General features: G+C 39.4%; 1 protein-coding gene across 25 annotated transcripts in view; it reads left to right on the plus strand.

Annotated features, from left to right (window-relative positions):
- Positions 1–20,091, plus strand: part of RBFOX2 (RNA binding fox-1 homolog 2) — a 290,327-nt gene that overhangs the window by 151,704 nt on the left and 118,532 nt on the right. The window lies entirely within an intron of this gene.

The following is a 20,091-nucleotide window of genomic DNA, read 5'->3' on the forward strand; positions in this document are numbered from 1 at the left end:
AGTGCTGGGATTACAGGCTTGAGCCACCGCGCCCAGCCGATTGAAATTATTTTTTAAAAAGTTACACCAGTGACTAAAACCCTTGAAAGTCCTACTCTTTCTTCTAAATCTCTACAGAAGTCTCTGCTTTCTTAGCGATTAAATTTGTCTTCTAACAACCAACATGCAAGATGATTTGGGGGAAAAATATCTCTTATTTAATTATATTGGCATTTCTTTTTTGTAATTTTCTGCTATTTTAGCTATCTGGATTTTGTTTATTTTTATTTTAGATTGATAGTAGTTCAGGTACATTACTGGTACAGTGGGCTCAAACATTTTCCCCGTGATTACTAGGCTCTTGTGATCTGGTCTAGAAACACAGCCACCATTTATAAATCAATCAGTCTGTCTCTCAATCTCTCTCTCTCTCTCCCTGTGTGTGTGTATGTGTGTCTGTATGTTTCTTTTAAGGGGGGAATGTGATCAGAGTTCTAAAAACCTGAAATCAAAATGCATTTTTAGAATATAACTTATTTTGTAAATTTTAGATAGATTATATCATGGCTATAATATCCTTTTTAGAGCAGAGGAAGTGAACCCATTTAGGCATCCATTTAAGGGAGTTTTATTTTGAGGCTTCAAGGGTCTTATATCTGTAAGATGAGCTGTGGTACTGCCTATTATATATTACCTAATAAATGTTACAAGGAGAACAGTACCATTTTTGCTCCCTTGTCTTGGTATAATCTTTTTTTTTTTTTTTTCTGGGCACATTTCTGCAACAAAGACCATTAAAATGCTACTTAATGTAATCCCATTTACTTAGGAGGCTGAGGCAGGAGAATAGCTTGAGCCTGGGAGGCAGAGGGCAGTGAGCCGAGATCATGCCACTGCACCTCAGCCTGGGTGACAGAGTGAGACTCCATCTCAAAAAAAAAAAAAAAGCTCCTTAAAAGTTCTCTCACCCCTATAAGTTCTGGGTTCTTCTTATTTCTTTTTCTGTTACGTATTTAGCCCATTCTTTCATCAGTTATTAAGGCCATGCTATTTGCCAGCAATTTGGGTAATGAACAGTACTATGAGACACAATGAAAAGTACTAGATTTCTACTTTTTTTAAACTGATGATTTGTATTTTTTCAGTAACGTTCATTTTCCTTTGAATTCTTAAGATTTACCTCTTTGACTTAAGAAGTAAACTAAATTTTAACTACAGCTTTCAAAATTTACATTAAAATTGAGCAATAAAGCTTTTTTTTTTTTTTTTTTTTTACAATTTCACAAAACAAAATATAGTAACTTACACACACACACACACACACACATTCTCTCTCTCTCTGTCTCTCATATATTATTCACAGTTGATGGTGCATTGTCTGGGGAATGTGTAAAGGATATGTTACTTTTGTAAGTGTGGAATTGATTCTGACCGCACACTCATTAAATGAAAATTTGAGTTTCTATTACCTGTAGGTACCTTTAGGGAAACGCTAGAAATGTAACCTGAAATTTTGCTTAAACTACACCTAGCCAGAGGCTCAGTGGCCTCCTTTTCATTCTTTAACAGAAAAGTAAAGAGGGAGTGAGTACAAATCACCAGTAAACAAAAGTAATATTTATATTTTAGGTTTGTTAAATCGTTAAGTATAAACTATGGAATAGTTAATTATAAACTGTTTAATAAACCTAAAATACCTCAGTCCCTCTTTACTTTTCTGTTTCTTTTCCTTTTGAATGCCAGAAGACTTTAATGCTCGTTATCTTAATCTGGTAGAACTGCTATGACAAATGACCACAGGCCGGGCGCGGTGGCTCAAGCCTGTAATCCCAGCACTTTGGGAGGCCAAGGCGGGTGGATCACCAGGTCAAGAGATCGAGACCATCCTGGTCAACATGGTGAAACCCCGTCTCTACTAAAAATACAAAAAATTAGCTGGGCATGGTGGTGCGTGCCTGTAATCCCAGCTACTCAGGAGGTTGAGGCAGGAGAATTGCCTGAACCCAGGAGGCGGAGGTTGCGGTGAGCCGAGATCGCGCCATTGCACTCCAGCCTGGGTAACATGAGCGAAACTCCGTCTCTCAAAAAAAAAAAAAAAAAACAAATGACCACAGTCTGGGTGGCTTAAACAACAGAAAATTGATCTTGGAAGTCCTAGGCCAAGGACCCAGCAAGGTAGGTTTCATTCTGAAGCCTCTTCTCATGGCAGGTTCATGGCTGCCATCTAGTCTTGTGCTGACACAACCTCTTCTTTGTGTGTAGGGATAGAGGAGTGTGGAGGGGAGCAAGCTCTCTGGTGTCTCTTATAAGGATAATGGTCTTATTGGATCAGCACTGCTCTGCTATCACCCCCACCTTATTTAACGTTAATTATTTCCTTAAAAGCCCCATCTCCTAATACAGCTACAGGGGTGGGGTAGGGGCGGAGGACGGCGAGTTCATAGGAATTTGGAATTGGGGGGACACAAACACCTGGTCCATAACACTTGTCCTTTTAATTCATTAAAAAAAAATTGAGTATTTACTGTGTGTTAATCACCTTGGTGGACCTGCTACCATGTAACTGTGCAAACTCAAGGAAATTACCTAACCTCATCAGGCCACAATCCATTTATCAGTAAAACAGAGATGTTGAACCCATTAATAGATAGCTATGATTGTATTCCAGCTTTTAATCGCTGTTAGTTTTATGTTCATTTCCTTCCCTTATTTTCCTCTTTCCCTGAGATTTTCTTCTCTCCCTAAAATAGTTAGGATTGTTTATGCCAAATTTCCTCTCTGTTTTTGCCCATCTTTCTTTCTTCTTTTTTTTTGCTCTTGAGATTGAGTCTCATTCTGTTGCCCAGGCTGGAGTGCAGTGGTGGGATCTCAGCTCACTGCAATCTCCCCTTCCTGGGTTCAAGGATTCTCCTGCCTCAGCCTCCTGAGGAGCTGGGATTACGGGAACACGCCACCACGCCTAGCTAATTTTTGTATTTTTAATAGAGACAGGGTTTCTCCATGTTGGTCAGGCTGGTCACGAATGCCTAACCTCAGGTGATCCACCTGCCTTGGCCTCCCAAAATGTTGGGATTACAGGGATGAGCTACTGTGCCTGGCCCCCATCTTTTCTTTTTCTCTCATTTTGTTCCTTTATGTTTTTTATGTCTCATGTTATATTTTCTGCCTCCATCCACCCCTTTCCTGAATTGGGCATATTTTTGGACAACTTGTAAGTTTACTAGATTTATTAGCTCTTTTAAAGTTTAGGAGGAAGGTGAAATTTTTTTTTTCCTCTCAATGTACTGAAAACCTTTTTTCTTATTTCTTTTTTGAGAGAGTCTTGCTCTGTTGCCCAGGCTGGAGTACAGTGGTGCGATCTCAGCTCACTGCAACCTCCGCCTCCCAGGTTCAAGCAATTCTGTGCCTCAGCCTCCCGAGTAGCTGGGATTACAGGCGCCCACCACCAAGCCCAGCTAATTTTTGTGTTTTTAGTAGAGATGAGGTTTCACCATGTTGGCCACGCTGGCCTTGACCTCCTGACCTCTTGATCCACCTGCCTTGGCCTCCCAAAGTGTTGGGATTACACATGTGAGCCACCACGCCTGGCCTTTCCAAAACCTTTAAATCAAACTTACTCTAGGTAAATTGCTTTCTACGTTTTACATTGATTTGTACGTGCTTTGTATTTATTTATTGCATGTTTGGTCTCTTTTCCTGTAGTCTACTGCCTTTCACTAGGCAGGTTTCCTCAGAGCATTATTTCTCAGAATTTAGTTCGAGGAGGCTAGTGTTACTGTTTTTCATGTATACCTTTACTAAAGCATCTTAATTCATTATGAGCACTTAATAAGTATAAATTGATGAGATGACAATCATATATTTTTTACTTTTCAGGGAAAGAAAGACCTTGTGCTTTCCCTTCTAATTTCTCCCTTTTGATCTGTGACATTTGGAAGTAGTTGTGGCCAGGCGCCGTGGCTGGCTCACTCCTGTAATCCCAGCACTCTCTGGGAGGTGGGCAGAGCACTTGCAGCCAGGAATTCAAGACTAACCTGGGGTAATATGGAGAAACCTCACCTCTACTACAAATGACAAAAAAATTAGCTGAGCATGGTGGCACACGTTTATAATTCCAGCTACATGAGAGGCTGAGGCACGAGAACCATTTCAACCAGGGAGGCAGAAGTTACAGTGAGCCAAGATCCTGCCACTGCACTCCGACCTAGGCAACAAAGTGAGACTTATCTAGTTGTTCTGCAGTCTCAGTGGCAGTGGCTTTTCTTCTTTTGTGAATATCAACTGAAGTTGTCTTCAGAGGATGTGAAAAATTTGGGGTGACATGGATGCAAGACTGTGTTGGTGCTAACATTTGCATGACTGGTTAAGTTTGTCAGAAACATTGTCACTAAGACTGTTGTAGGAACTACGCTATGAGTGGAGTGAAGTCTTGCCCTAGCATTAGTATAAATCCTTAGCCCGGTGGGCATAGTCTTAAGAAACAACCCATTCAGGGTCGGGCGTGGTGGCCTGTAATCTCAGCACTTTGGGAGTCTGGTGGATCACTTAAGGCCGGGAGTTCAAGACCAGTCTGGCCAACGTGACGAGACCCTGTTTCTACAAAAAAAATACAAAAATCAGCTTGACATGGTGGTGCGTGCCTGTAATCCCAGATACTTGGGAGGCCGAGGCATGAGAATTGCTTGAACCCGGGAGGCAGAAGTTGCAGTGAGCCAAGGTCACGCCACTGCACTTCAGCCTAGGCGACAGAGGAAGACTGTGTCTCAAAAACAAAAAGAAACAACCAATTTAGTATCAAATTTAGCAGTTTAAAGCTGTTTCTTTTATAATTAAAAATCTGTATTCCCTTCAGTGTGATAATGGGTATTGAGATAATGGTGGTGATAATTATAAAGTTGCTGATTATCAGCTACTGATTTTTTAATGCCTACTATTTGCCAGGCTTAATTCTGATATACAGGAGGGCTTCAGGGAAGTCCTGGGTAGAGAAAGGTGGCCCCTGACTAGGGCTCCACCCCTACAGACCTAGGTGAGCATAGGCACTCCTGCTTTCACACCCAAATGTTGCGTTTTCCAAGACCACCCTGGCCTGCCATGTCCCCTTATCCTGAGCCTATGAAAACCGGAGACCCTAGCATGCAGACACAGGCAGCCAGATGTCAAGAGAAGCACATCAGCGGAAGAAGACACAAGAAACTGGATAGTGAGAGGACGTCAAGGGAGCATGCCAGCAGAAGAGCACATGAATAGACATAGGCATACTGGCAGGCCATTGACTGGCAGGACAAGGCTGTGGCAGTTGTGGGAGAATTGGGGCCGCTGAGCAGCTGAACTCCAGGGGAAAACCATCTCCCTTCTGGTTCCCACACCGGTGGAAAAATACTTCCACTCAGTAAAACTTTGCATTCATTCTCCAAGTCTGTGTATGATCCGATTCTTCCAGTACACCAAGGCAAGAACCCTGGATACAGAAAGCCCTCTGTCCTTGTGACAAGGTAGAGGGTCTAATCGGGCTGGTTAACAAGCCACCTATAGATGGCAAACTAAAAGAGCATCCTATAACACATGCCCACTGGGGCTTCAGGAGCTGTAAACATTCACCCCTGGACGCTGCCGTAGGGTAGGAGCCCGACAGCCTTCTTATCTGTATGCTTCCCTAGAGGTTTAAGCAGTGGGGCACTGAAGAAGTGAGCCACACACCCATCACATGCCCTGCGAGGGGGCAAGGGAACCTTTCCTGTTTCAATACCAAGCATTTTACAGTCATTAACATGTCAAATTCTAAGAGCAACCTCAGTAATGGACATGCCATTCTAGCTCTGTAAACGCTTCAAAGGCAGCACTTAGTATAGTGCTGGACACTTGTCAGGATTTGAAGTAGATGTTGAACTGATTTGAACTCTAGCAGCATCTTGCTTAAAATTGTCATTCTCTGCCTACCCTTTCCCTGCCCAGCTGTGGATACAAAGGTTTTACAAATTCTAGCCTCTCTGCTCTGAATTAGAGAGTTTAATCTGACCTTATGTTAAGGAGCTTTCCTCCCTAGTAGTTAGCTGTGTCTTCAAATAATTTGATGCCTCATTACCCATGTGCCAGGGATTAAACATTACCCTTATTAGATTGACTAGTCTACTCGCTTGGGCCTCTTGCCTTGGTGCATGGTGGCACTCTAGTTTTTCTTGGAACCTGAGCCAACTCTGAACCCAATTCAGTTAACAAAGGACTCCCTCAGCCATTTTTTGTCAGTGCCTTTTCTGAGCTTATTGGATCCCAATTCCTTTTTTCTTGCTTTGAGTTTGATGGTGATCCTTTCTGTGTGGCTAGGAAAAGTGAAACCATGCCTTGTCATCTTACACCAAAGCCCTTGAATAAGAACAGGCCAGGTTAAGCTAGTCTGATATATTCCTAAGATCTGACCGTTTGGATCTTGACTTCCATCTATAGCACAACAGTCTTCCCAGTTTCTACCTTGACCAGACTTTATTTTAGTTTCATAATTTCTTTGCCCAGGACTTCGCCATTTCCCTGTATTTCCATTATTGCATAGTGGGGTCATACAGTCTGAAGCTCTTCTGAACTGTTGTTCAGAATGCCTTTCCTTCTGCGTCGGACCTTCAGAGCTTCCTCGTTTTCTTTACTCCCTTCTCTCACCTTCACATTTCTTTTGTTCCCCTTTCCTCCAACCATTGAATACACATTAATTGGGAAAACCCAGTATATAATATTTTAGAGCGTAGGTCTTGGAAACATGTTTATGCATTGTCAAGGTTCAGTTTCCCTTCATCTGTCTTTCCCCAGGTAATTAGCACAAATGAAAATAGTGACTGTTTAGAGTATCTTTCAGGGGAATTAGCCAACATACTAACCCAGGATACTGCTGAGTAGGAGCCAGCTGGCATGAAGAAGCAAGAACAAGAGTAAACCCTTAAAGTGGGCAGTTTCAAAAATATGGGACTAAATGGAAGCCAGAAAAATAAGGGAGTGGGGACGTGGTGCTGATTCTAATGTGGCAAAGATTTTAAAATAATACAAAGCAATCCAGAATACATTGAGAGCCCCAGTGAGTTGTTTTCTTTAAATTTCATGTTCTGTGTAGTCATGTTTCTCAATGGACAAATGGTAAGTGGACCAAATGACATTTTTTACTTATCCCTGAGTAAAAAGTCAAAGGAATATAGTTCATTAGACTGCTGCTTGTCTCCAAGCAGATCCTGAAAGTTCAAATGACTGGGAGTCAGAACCTAAAAATAAAATATGCCCCACTGTTTTGACAGGAAATTGAGATCTGATTTTATCAACCACTTACCCAGAAAGCATATTTTCTGTATAAATCAAGCCAAATGTATATTGTCTTCATGTATTCTTGCAATATAGTTGATGTTCATGTGATCCAGATATTTCAATATATGTCTATGTATTTCATTGATTCTCATAGTGACTGTTTTTATTTACTTTTTATTTTTGAGATGGAATCTAGCTCTGGCACCTAGGCTGGCATGCAGTGGCATGATCTCGGCTCACTGAAACCTCTGCTTCCCAGGTTCAAGCGATTCTCCTGCCTCAGCCTCCTGAGTAGCTGGGATTATAGGCACCTGGCACCATGCCCGGCTAATTTTTGTATTTTTAGTAGAGACGGGGTTTCATTGTGTTGGCCAGGTTGGTCTCGGACTCCTGACCTCATGATCCACCTGCCTCAGCCTGCCAAAGTGCTGGAATTATAAGTGTGAGCCACCACACCCGGCCATGACTGTTTTTAAACAGAAACTCCAGGATCTCTTGCCTTCCAATTTTTGTTTCTCTAATGACACAGCAGTGGCTGGAAACCCCTTTTCTTTTGCATATAGTCTACTATTTTGAACCTTTTGAAAGGGCCTTGCCACAAAAGTCCATATTTACATTCTGTATTTTTAGAGCCATGATCTCAATCAAAAATGAGAGATATAAATCAGAATTCAGTGTTAGAGTAAGAGTCTGTATAGTTTAAAAAGTCTAAACCTCTAACTCATAACAAACATTTCAGAAAGTAGGTTTTATGTGCTATTTTGGGTTGATGGAAGTTTCAGAAAATAAAAGTAAATATGATAAAACAAGCGAAACCATGCCTTGTTGTCTTACACCAAAGCCCTTGGTGTAAGATGATAAAACTAAGTTATGGCTAAAAAAACACAGGTTTAGATTCTCTGAATTTTCTCAAAGTGACTAACAGAATTTCCACTTTGGTAAGTCTGCAGTAAAAGTAAGTCATTAGAGCTCATTCACACTAAAAGATGTGAAATGAGGAAAATTTGGACATGACCATAAGGGGCAATATATTCTTGACCCAGGATTTTCTCTTGAGGACTTGAACCAGATTTGCTTAACTTTTTAAAGAAAAAACAACAACAGGCTCATACCTATAATCCCAGCACTTTGAAAGGCTGAAGTGGGAAGATCGTTTCAGGCTGGGAGTTCCAGACCAGCTTGGACAACATATTGAGACCCTGTCTCTACAATTTTTTTTTTTTTTTAATTAGCTAGGCATTGGCTGGGTGTGGTGGCTCATGCTTGTAATCCCAGCACTTTGAGAGGCTGAAGTGGGCAGATCACTTGAGGTCAGAAGTTCCAGACCAGCCTGACCAATATGGTGAAACCCTGGCTTTACTAAAATACAAGAATTAGCCAGGCATAGTGGTGGATGCCTGTAATTCCAGCTACTTGGGAGGCTGAGGCAGAGAATCGCATGAACCCAGGAAGTGGAGGTTGCAGGGAGCTGAGATCACACCACAACAAACAATAAAACTCCGCAGAAATCTTTCTTAATAAACAAACCCCCCTTAGTAAGACAGTTGGAATGTGTTAGAGCTGGAGTGTTTTCTTGTCAGTTGGTTCCTAACTTGAAAGAATCAGTGGGTTGGGGTAGGCCGGGAGTTGGATCTCTGGCCTAGCCCTTAATAGAAAAGGGGTTTGGGTTTTTTGTGAAAGGAGATGAGGGTTAGGGATGAAGGTAAGCCCTTTAACTAAAGGAAAACATTCAAAAGAGGTAGGATTAGGAAGCAGACGTGGGGAAAATACCTAAACTAGAAGTAATTATTGTTTGCCAAGGAAAGATAGGTGTGTTTAAATGGAACAACACCTTAAAGAAGGACTTGTCTCATGACCTTGTTAATTTTCTGTCATGTTGTTTCTTAATCTTTATTTTGAGCCTTGAACATCATTGCGAATTTAATGAAGCTCTGGACCAGGTCCCCAAAACAGTGTACATGTTTACAGCATTTTGCAACACAGTTTTCAGGAGGTCATGGGCCACGTGAAGCTCAACCGTGTTAAGAATGCATTAACTAGGCCAGGCACAATGGCTCACACCTGCAGTCCCAGCAGTTTGGAGGCAGAGTCAGGCAGATCATGAGGTCAGGAGTTCAAGACCAGCCTGGACAGCACGATGAAACCTCATCTTTACTAAAAATACAAAAACTTAGCTGAGTATGGTGGCGTGTACCTGTCCCAGCTACTTGGGAGACTGGGGCAGGAAAATTGATTGAACCCAAGGGGCGGAGCTTGCAGTGAGCCGAGATTACGCCACCACATTCCAACCTGGGTGACAGAGCGAGAATCTGTCTCAAAACAAACAAACAAAAAAATACATTAACTAGTACCCATACTTCATGGAAACTTGGTACCACAGGATGTATTTGGCGGCTAAAAGATGAATTGATTAGTGTTGTTTGACATATGGATGAAGAATGAATTAAATTCAAGGCAAAAACATTGTGTGCTTTAGAGCTGTACTCTGTGTTAGATGATAATAAAATCTGGATTTTAAAGAACTTAATTTCAAGTCTCTTTACTCAGCATGTTTTGAAAATTGAAGATTTTTGATACGGCTATTGTATGAGATATGTTACTTAATCGACTGGACAGAGATCCTCGAAAATCAACTGCGTTCCAGGCTTTGTCATTCACTGTGGCTCTGGACATGTCACTTTTCCTGTTGTATTAAAGGATACTGCTAGCAAACCGAATTGTAGGGTATCGAAACAACAAATGAAAATTGCTTCCAGTCACATAACTTCCACACTAAAATCACAGGTAATGTAGAATTGCAAGACAGGGAATCAAGACCAGAGAAGCTACTGTGAAATTAGATGATTCAGTATACAGTAGCCTGTGGTTAAGGAAGAAATAGCAGGCTGGATCCAGGCAGTCTATTGGAGTGAGGGCTGAATGTGTAAGAAAAACTAGAGCCAGAGTGGGCTTATTCACTGGGACTGAGTAAAAACTGAAAGGAAAAGTTAGGCAATGTTGAAGATCCATGGACCAGAGAGTAGAATTCAAGAAGATCGTCTAGACACGTGAATTTTGATGCGGAGGCAAATACTCCAGGCAGTGTTTCAGGAAATGATTCTTGGGTGAGAGGTCTGAGCACTAAAGGGTCAAGGCGTCTCCTACATAGTTTGGGATACCATTTATTCTTTCATTTATTTTATTTTATTCAGCAAACATTCTATGGACCAAACTGCTGTAAGTGATGGGGACACAAAGCAGGCCTGATTTGGATGCTGAATCCTGACATTACTTTATCACAAAACGACTTTTATATGTTCCTGGTGAAGCTGGTAATGGATCCCTTAACTCAGTAGCCCCGTAACTTGCCACAGAGTGTGAATGAGACAGCTTGTTTTGAATGAAAGAAAAGAGAGAGCAGGATAATTCCTGATAACAGATAAAACAGTATTCCTTCCTGCCCTCACAAAATATTTTAGAACTTAGGGATTGGTATTTCTAAATTCTTTTGTTGTGGATAGTAAATAATATACTTGTTGATGCTGTTTTATAAGAAGCATGGTTTCGATGATCTCTTTCTTAGTAATCATATATATATTATCATGCACAGGTTTTTTTTTTTTTTAATTTTTATTTTTAGAGACAGTCTTACTCCGTTACCCAGGCTGGAGTGCAGTGGCTCATGATCAACCTCGAACTCCTAGACTCACATGATTGTCCTGCTGCAGCCTCCAGAGTAGCTGGTACTACAGGCACATGCTACCACGCTTGGCTTGTTTTTAATTTTTTTTTTTTTTTTTAATATAGACATGGTCTCACTGTGTTTCCCAGGCTGATCTTGAACTCCTGGGCTGAAGCAATCCTCCCACCTTGGCCTCCCAAATTGGTAGGATTACAGGCATCAGCCACTGTGCCTGCCTATTATCTTATTTTAAAAAGATTATTCCAAAAGTATCTGCGATAGATCCTTTCTCACTTTTGCTGTTTAAATGGGAAGTAACAAGCACTGTGAAGCCACACTTTCTATGAAGGTTTTACATATTAGTATGGGTCCTTAATTGATTTGAGTCAGAATTTCTATCCTAATTTTTCTTTTCTTTTTTCTTTTTTTTGAGACAGTTTTTTGCTCTTGTTCCCAGGCTGGAGTGCAGTGACACAATCTCGGCTCACTGCAACCTCCGCCTCCCAGGTTCAAACGATTCTCCTGCCTCAGCCTCCTGCGTAGCTGGGATTACAGGCATGCACCACCATGCCTGGCTAATTTTGTATTTTTAGTAGAGATGGGGTTTCTCAATGTTGGTCAGGGTGGTCTCAAACACCTGACCTCAGGTGATCCGCCCGCCTCGGCCTCCCAAAGTGTTGGGATTACAAGTGTGATCCACCGTGACCCCCCCTTCTTTTTAAAGTTCCAATAGTTTATATAGGTAATATATAACTTTTTTTTTTTTTTTTTTTTTTTTTTTTGTGACAACATGTCATTCCTGTCACCCAGGTCCCATTGCTCAGGCTCGAGTGCAATGGTGCCATCACGGCTCACTGCAGCCTCAACTTTCTGGGCTCAGGAGTTTCTTCTGCCTCAATCTGCCGAGTAGCTGGGACTACAGGCGCACACCACCTCACCCAACTAACTTTTTATATTTTTAGTAGAGATAGGGTCTTGCCATATTGCCCAGGCTGGTCTCGAACTCCTGGGCTCAAAGGATCCTGCCACTTTAGCCTCACAAAATGCTGAGATTTAAGTGTGAGCCACTGTGCCCAGCAAAACTAGTTATCAAAAAGTGGTGTGGTGTGTTGTGTTGGATATTACGTTGGCAAAATAATCATATCTAAAAGTGTTTGTCTTTTGTTTGATAATCATATTTTGTTTTTGACTAGGAGGATTCAAGGGAAGTTCCTCTGGAGGTAAAAAAGAAAAAAATAAATTGTAAAACTGATGGTCAACTGGAAGATGGGAGCCCTAATTTTTTCTTCATAAAATAGTTTTCAAAGAATGCTAATTTTAAAAAGCTAATCCAACTTATTTGTAGCAGGCCCATCTCTTTAAGTTCTAGTAGCCCTTACCAAAGCAACAATGTTTAGTTAGTATATTTAAGAAACATGAATAACAAGTAAAAAAGGCTATTATTAGGTGATTTTTGCATATTGATTTTGTCCTATGATGTGAGCAATTGTGGGTATAGTAAACACAAGGAATACATTATAAAGCCCATACAATGATTTGGTAACTCCAAAGGAAGAAATACATGATATAATAATTACAAACATAAGGCATCATCACTTTATGGCATTCTGGGTGACATCAAAATATAAAACTGCTGGCAGATGTACTTAGATTATTCTTGATTTCAGTGCCAAATAGATTTTTTTTTTTCATTAAACTTTGTTTTGAGATAATTGTAGATTCATGCAAATGTTTACAGTGTGGTATTTGATGGAGTTTTGACATAGGCAAACACCTGTGACATACTCACAGGCAAGGTAATGAATATATCTGTTAGCCTTAAAAGGCTTTTTTTTCTTATCATTTTGCCACATTTGCTTTACTATTCTCTTTTTTCCTGAACCATTTGAAAGTACATTTTAAGTGTGTGTGTGTGTGTGTGTGTAAAATCCCTTCAGTCTTAGATAAGTTCATATTTATTTTCTAAGAATAAAGGTGTTTTCTTACATAACCACAGTGCAGTTATGAAATCAAGACATTTGACATAGATACTGTTACACATTCTGTAGGGCTCCAAGGGCTCTCTACTTCTGTAATATTTCTTAGGGATGTTGAGACCCCTGGTTAGAGCCTGGCCAGGGTAGAAAGAAGTAAAGGCTCCCCACTTGGCCTTTGCTGGCGTGAGGGAGAGTGAGGTGGCGTTTGACTGGATTAAAGCAGCCTGCATGTTTTCTGTCTTGCTAGGCTGCCCCTTTTCTTGTTCTTTGATTGAGAGGAGCCTTTCACTGGGGGCTTTTTTTGTTAGTGCCTGTTGGTGTTTCCAGGTCCTTTCGCTGCAAGTCTGGGATATATGAGGCAAAAAGAAAACCCAAGGAACTCACCACCTTGTCTAGTTTTCTGTCTTCTTTCAGCCTTTGAGGAGTCATCTTATGTTTAATATATGAAATGTCTAGAGGTTTAAACTGTACTTAGTGGGAGGAATAGGGAAAAATATGTGTATTCCATCTTCCTGGAAGCAGAAGTCTATAGTCTTAAGTTAATTGAATAGTAGTATGTCTGTCAAAGAGAAATGTGTGAATTAATGCATAAATATAAATATCCCAAGAGAAGTAAATGTATTAGAAATTATGAATACAAATATGAGTTTGAAAATTGATAAGATTTCCAAAACAAATGGCATGTGTATTATGTTTCAAATTGCCATTCTCTGTTTATTTTAGGGATTAAAATTCTAAGAATCGTAGGACTGCAAAGGCATTTAGGAAATACATATTTAATTATGCAGTTTGAATAAACCTTCATGTTGTCTTTTCTGGTATACCCCCACAAGTCTTTTGTTGTTGTTTGCCTTTGATTGATGACAGGTTTTAAAAACTTACCCCTAAACCAACCTTTTTAGAAATTTTACTTAAAATATACTCTTTTTCTAGTTATTAAAATGTAATTATCAATCTGTAGCGTATATAGTTCCAGCTGGATCTCTGTCTCTTCTGATTTTTCCCCAGTGCATATCCATCTTAGACACACTGGCTACAGTTTCATAGCCATTATTTGGCATGTTGTTGCTTATTGTGTTAACAGCTTTAATTTTTTCCCGATTTGCCATTATTCATGGCATGGCTGCCTTTTTTTTAGCTAAAGAAAACACAACAGTCCTTTATCTGAAACTCTTGAAGCCAGATATGTATTATAATTTGGAATCTTTTGGATTTTAGAAAGAATGTGCCATACATGTATCGTGTATTAGGCTAACCACCAGTATTTGGGTAAGAGGTCACACCATGTAATCATATTTATCTATTTGCAGCTAAATGTTTTTGAATATTCACATCATAATATCCTTATATCCACATAGGTTTAGGTCACATTTGTCACTAAGTGAATCCCTTTCCTATCATCATCCAAAAAAAAAAAAAAGACAGGGAAGGGGAAAAGGATGGTGAAGAAAGAAACTTAGTTTTCCAGGCTTTTTGAATGCTGGAATTAAAGATAGGGTTTTTGGACCTGTGCAGGTAGGGCAATCACCAAGCCTAATCAGAGTAAAAGCCCCTATTTTTAGTCCTGAACTCTCTAGTGTTTAACTGATGAGGTGGTGCTATAGGCCTGGTTTTGCCAACTGTGATTATTTTCAATCTGAAAACAAAAGCAGCTATTGATTTAATCCTGTTATATGGTGTTGATCTTAAAAAATCATTGGATTCATACTAGGATTTGGGGTTTAATCCTGTAAGGATCATACTAACTTTTATCTTATTTATCCTAAATCCCTCTTTAATCTTATTAATCATGCCAGGCTTTTTTTCCCAAGAGCCAGGATATCCATCCATCTAGCCATCCATCCATGTATGTAGTATATATTCATAACCGTTATTTTTCCAAAGTTATCTTTCTGTCCTTCCTTCTTTGAAAGAGAAGATCAGTTTTCTCACAGAGAGCCAAAGAGCCATGCATAGTTCTGCAGAGTAGCATTAGTATTGCAAGGATGACATCAGTTCTGTATTCTTAAACCTAAGATTAAAGTAGGTCTTGGCAGGGCCTCCTGAGAGGGAATCTAGTCTTAGCCTTGGATTTCCTGAGAAGGCATATGGTACTCTTCTGAAAGTGAGATGTTATTTGAGTTTAGAAGCTCTTAGTCAAAAAATAATAATTGAATTAATTGCAGTTGAGACACTGCTCTCTTATAGTGGAACAAAAAGTCAGTTCTTAGCTTTTGACCTTTGCCCTGAACCTGTGCTGTGTGCATTAGGAAAAGAAAATACACATTTGGCCTTAAGTCACTGGTTCTAGTTTGCAGAATATAACTGATTCAGACCTTGTGCTCTGTTTCTTTCTTTTTTCAAAGGGTAATTGTCAGTGATCATCCTCTCTAAGCAATCAGTGATATATCTTAAGTATAAGTTATTACTTTTCTTATTTCTACTTTTGGGGGCGGGAAGTTTTAGAATTAGATCAAAAGTTTTATTGATTGATTCAGCAACCAGTTAACCTGTGCCAAATGTTCCCCTTGAGGCTTCACATGATTATTTTCCTCCAGTTATTGAGCGATGATTCCAACCATTGTTTTCAACTGTAGTTTGCCAACATTATACAGTTTTGACATAGACTGAGTAACTAATGTAAATTCCTTAAATTGCCACATTATGGCGGTTTCATGTCATGGGGAAAAACCCTGGTAGACCCGATGAACCTGTCTATGTTTATTTCACTTATGACTTAATTATTCAAAGATTCCTAGATATAAAATGTGTAGCAAAACTTTGTATTATAAGTTAAACTGAAACTGGCTTTAGTTTTTGATATTTTATATTTAGCTGTACTTTATTTTTTCCAAGTTAAATGGGTAAAAAGTTTTTTATGCCTGTGTGTTTATGAATGTTTCCTTTGCATATTAATTTAAAAGGAAATTACAGGAATTTGTTTGCAAAATGAGAGATGAATCATTGTTAATGAAAATCGTGTAATGCTGACACTGTGATCTGAGAAGCAGAAGAAGTTGTTACCAGGATCTAATTGTATAAATGGGAAAAATTTAGGGTTAAGGAACTCACTTTAGTTGATGGAGTAATTGTATATAAGCATGCTTTGCCAAAAGTGAGGAGGGGCAACTTTGATTTCTAATCCGCTTTGGGGGAAGTTCCATATCAGAGCGGCACAGAAACATTCAGTGAAGCAGCTCCTTTATCATAAAGGGGATTTTAATTTAAAAATCTTCTTGCATCATGAGCAGAGTAAACGACAGCCGGCTATACTGGGCATTTATCTCCTTCAAACCACATTACCAGTAATTGCTCATTAAATCAAAGTCAGAAGAGATTACAGGTCTGAATGGATCAAGGGACTAGTGCTAACCCAAGGATTCCCACAACTGCTGCATTGCTGCTCTCAGATCCCAGTTTCTGTCCCCAGTAGGTAGGATAGTCAGGTGCAGCTGTCAGTTGCCTGGCAGTTCATCTGTAAGGCGTGAGCATAGTGAACACAATCCAAGAAGAGGGACGGTTACATTCTCAAGATGCCATGGCCTCCTTTTTGGGCTTGCTTTTTATTTTGAACACAAGAGAATTCCTTCGTATTGTTTTTCAGTACTGTTAAAGAGAGAACATGTTACTTGCTTTGTGCTTGAACAGATTTGCTTTGGCATAAAAATCACTTCAGTGTTCTCTTTTCCTTTACTTATTGATAATCCCTTGTTTGTCAGGCATGGTCTTCTCATTTGATTTATGTTTATGTAATACAGAAATACATTTATGTAATGCAGAGATGTAGTACCCTGTGCTAGGTATGTGTAGGTGCTCTCCCCTGCTCCCAGCTGCCTTTTCTCTGCCTAACACAATTACAAAGTTCTTTATATGCTTTCTGCCTCCTGTTGAGGCCACTTAGTCCTCAGATATAGATTTAGCTTCATAATTCAGATAATTCTCAATCTCTTTTAAATGTCCTTCAATTATGAGAGATGATGACGACGACAGCAATGATGCTGATAACAGCAGCTATAATTTAATAACCACTATATGCCAGGCCTATTCCTATATCAACTGATTTAGTCATCACAACAGCCCCATGACATAGGTACTATTATTATCTTCTTTTTCCAGATGAAGATCTTGAGGCGGGGAAGTGTTAAATAACTTTTCTCAAATTACACAGCTAAGAAGTTATTAGAAGTTATGGACCTAAGATTTGAATCTAGTAGCCTGGCTTAACAGAGCCCTGAACTCTTACCAACGTATGATGTTGCCTGTGTATACCAACTAGGCACTCTGCTAGATGTTAGGGATACTTTAAGGAAGAGGGTAGACTATGTAGATCCCGCCCTCTTAAAGTGGGAGAGTCAGAAATGGTATGTATGACAGAATGAAGAGGATGTGTGCAAGTGCTAAAGGGTAGGTATCTAGCAGGGGGGTAATCTAGACTGATCAGAAGTAATTTGCCACCAGTCTTCCTTTTCAGAAGACCTTTTCTGTAGTGTTTTAGGGAAGACCGATACCCTTCCCCCATCTCCCTTTATCATTCGCCCTCCTCCAAATAAAATACTAAGCTTCAAAAATTCATTGCATTAAAAGTGGAACAAGAATTCATTATTTTAATTTTTAACAACTCAGTGGAGGTATAATTGATATACAGTAAACTGCACCTATATAAAATTAGTTTGTTAGGTTTTGGCATATATATATATATATATATATATACCCATGAAATCACCCAAACCAAGATAATTAACATATTAATCATCTCCATAAGTTTTCTCATGCCTTTTTGTAATCCTCCCAACATGCCCTCACCTCTTCAGCACATCTCCAAGCAGTCACTTAGCTGCTTTCTGTCACTATTGATTAGTTGGCATTTTCTAGTATTTTATAAAAATGGGCTCATACAATAAATACTGTTTTGCCTGGCTTCTTTTACTCAGCATAAGTATTTTGAGATTTATCCATGCTATTGAATATACTGATGGTTCATTCATTTTTATTGCTAAGTAGTATTAATTATGGATATACCACAGTTTGTTTATCACTGTCACTTACCTGTTGATGGATATTTGGATTGTTTCCAGTTTTAGGCTGTGATAAATAAATCTTATATGAGTATTCATATACAAGTGCTTATATATTTTTTTCTGTTGGGTAAATAGAATAGATGGATCATATCATAGGCATGTGTTTGAATTTATAAGAACTTGCTAAACTGTTTCCACATTGGTTATACCATTTTGATCCCACCAGCAGTATATGAGACTTTCAGTTCCTCCATAGCCTTGCCAAAGCTTGGTCCTGTCAGTCTTTTGAATAGGTATGTAGTGATATCATTCTGGTTCTAATTTCCTAGTGAATAATGATATTGAGCATCTTTCCATGTGCTTGTTTACCATCTCTTATTTACCATCTTCTTTTAATCAAGTGTTCAGGTTTTTTTGCCCGTTTTTTAAAAAACGTGGGTTGTTTGTTTCTTATAGTTGAGCTTTGAGAGTTCTTATATACTCTGAATACAAGTCCTTTAGCAGATATATAGTTGGCAAATATTTTCTCTCAGTCGTGGCTTGTCTTTTTATTCTCCTCACAGTGTCTTTTGGTAAGACGACGTTTTAAATGAAGTCCAGTTTATTGTTCTTTTATGGGTTGTGTTTTTATTGTTATAGCTTAGAAATCTTTGCCTAATCCAAGGTCACAGAAGTTTTCTCCTAGAAGTTTTATAGTTTTATCTTTTACATTTTTAGGTATGTGGTCCATTTTGAGTTAAATTTTATATATGGAAAAAAGTATAAATCTTGGTTTACTTTCATTATGTGTGGATATCCAGTTGTTTCAGCACCGTTTGTTGAAAAGACTGTTATTTCTCCACTGAATTCCCTTTGCACCTGTGGATCTATTTCTGGACTTTCTGTTCTGTTTCACTCATCTATTTTTTCTGTCTTGACACCAGTACCATACAGTCTTACAGGGATGTGAGTATTACAGGATCTAGTAGACTTCAGAAGAAATGATAAGTATCACAAAACCTCAGGTATAGCATTCGAAACCCTTTATTTGACTAGTGGAATGAAGTGGAGAGAGACACTGTGTTCATAGTCCAAAAGACTCAATACTCTTGGATGTTAATTCTCCCCAAAGTGATCTACAGATTCAGTGTAATCTCAGTCAGAATCCTAGCCAGATATTTGTAGAAATTGACAAGCTTATTCTAAAACTCATATGGAAGTGCCAAAGTCCTAGAATAGCCAAAACAACTTTGAAGAAGGAAAACAAAGTCGAAGGACTAGCACAGCCTGATTTGAAGCCTGCAGAAAGACAGTGTGGTGTTGGTGTCAGTATTAAGGTTTACATCTTCATGTTATGCAATGAAATTGTGTCAGTCAGGTTTTGCTGTGTAACAAACTTTCCCAAAACTTAATAGCTTTACAAAGTATTAATCATTTATTTGCTCACAATTCTGCGGGTCAGGAGTTTGGGTGATTGGTTTAGTCTGGGCCACATTGGCTGAGCCTCAGTGGTCTATATGACCTCACTCTCATGTCTGGCAGTTGGCAGGTTAGTTGATCTGGGGCCTCAGCTGGAGCAGTTCATCTGTATTCCACTTGCTGTCTCGTCCTTCACACTTCTTCACACAGTAGTGTCAGGATTCCAGAGAGTAGCAAGAGAGGACAAGCCCCAGTGAACAGGCACCTGTCAAGCCTCTGCTTGTGTCATATTTGCTAATATCCCCAGGACCAATGTAAGTCACAAAGCTAAGACCAAATTCAAGGGGTAGAAGAAAAAAATTCTACTTCTTGATGGAAGATTTGTGAAATATGATGACCATTTTTTGTAGTTCATCAAAAAGATGTTGAGTTAGTTGACGTTAAAGTTTTTATGGTGAGAAAAAAGTTTTCTTGTATTAGGTAATGTATGTGAAGTTATTTTTAGGCATGTTTCCCTAACACTATTAGAATATTTAAAATTATTTCCTGCTCCAAAAGTTTTACATCTTGCCCTTAACCTTTATATATTGTCTTCGTGAATTTAAAGAGAGTAACTAATGGCTGGATTAGAATAACTAATAACAGTGGCTCACGTCTGTTATCCCAGCACTTTGGGAGGCTGAGGTGGGCAGATCACTTGAGGTTAGGAGTTCAAGACCAGCTTGGCCAACATGGTGAGACCCTGTCTCTACTTAAAAAAAAAAAAAAAAAAAAAGGCCGGGTGCGGTGGCTCATGCCT

The sequence above is a fragment of the Sapajus apella genome, unplaced genomic scaffold, assembly GCF_009761245.1.
Source record: "Sapajus apella isolate SASKATOON/1434 unplaced genomic scaffold, GSC_monkey_1.0 scaffold197, whole genome shotgun sequence".
In the NCBI taxonomy this organism is placed as follows: Eukaryota; Metazoa; Chordata; class Mammalia; order Primates; family Cebidae; genus Sapajus; species Sapajus apella.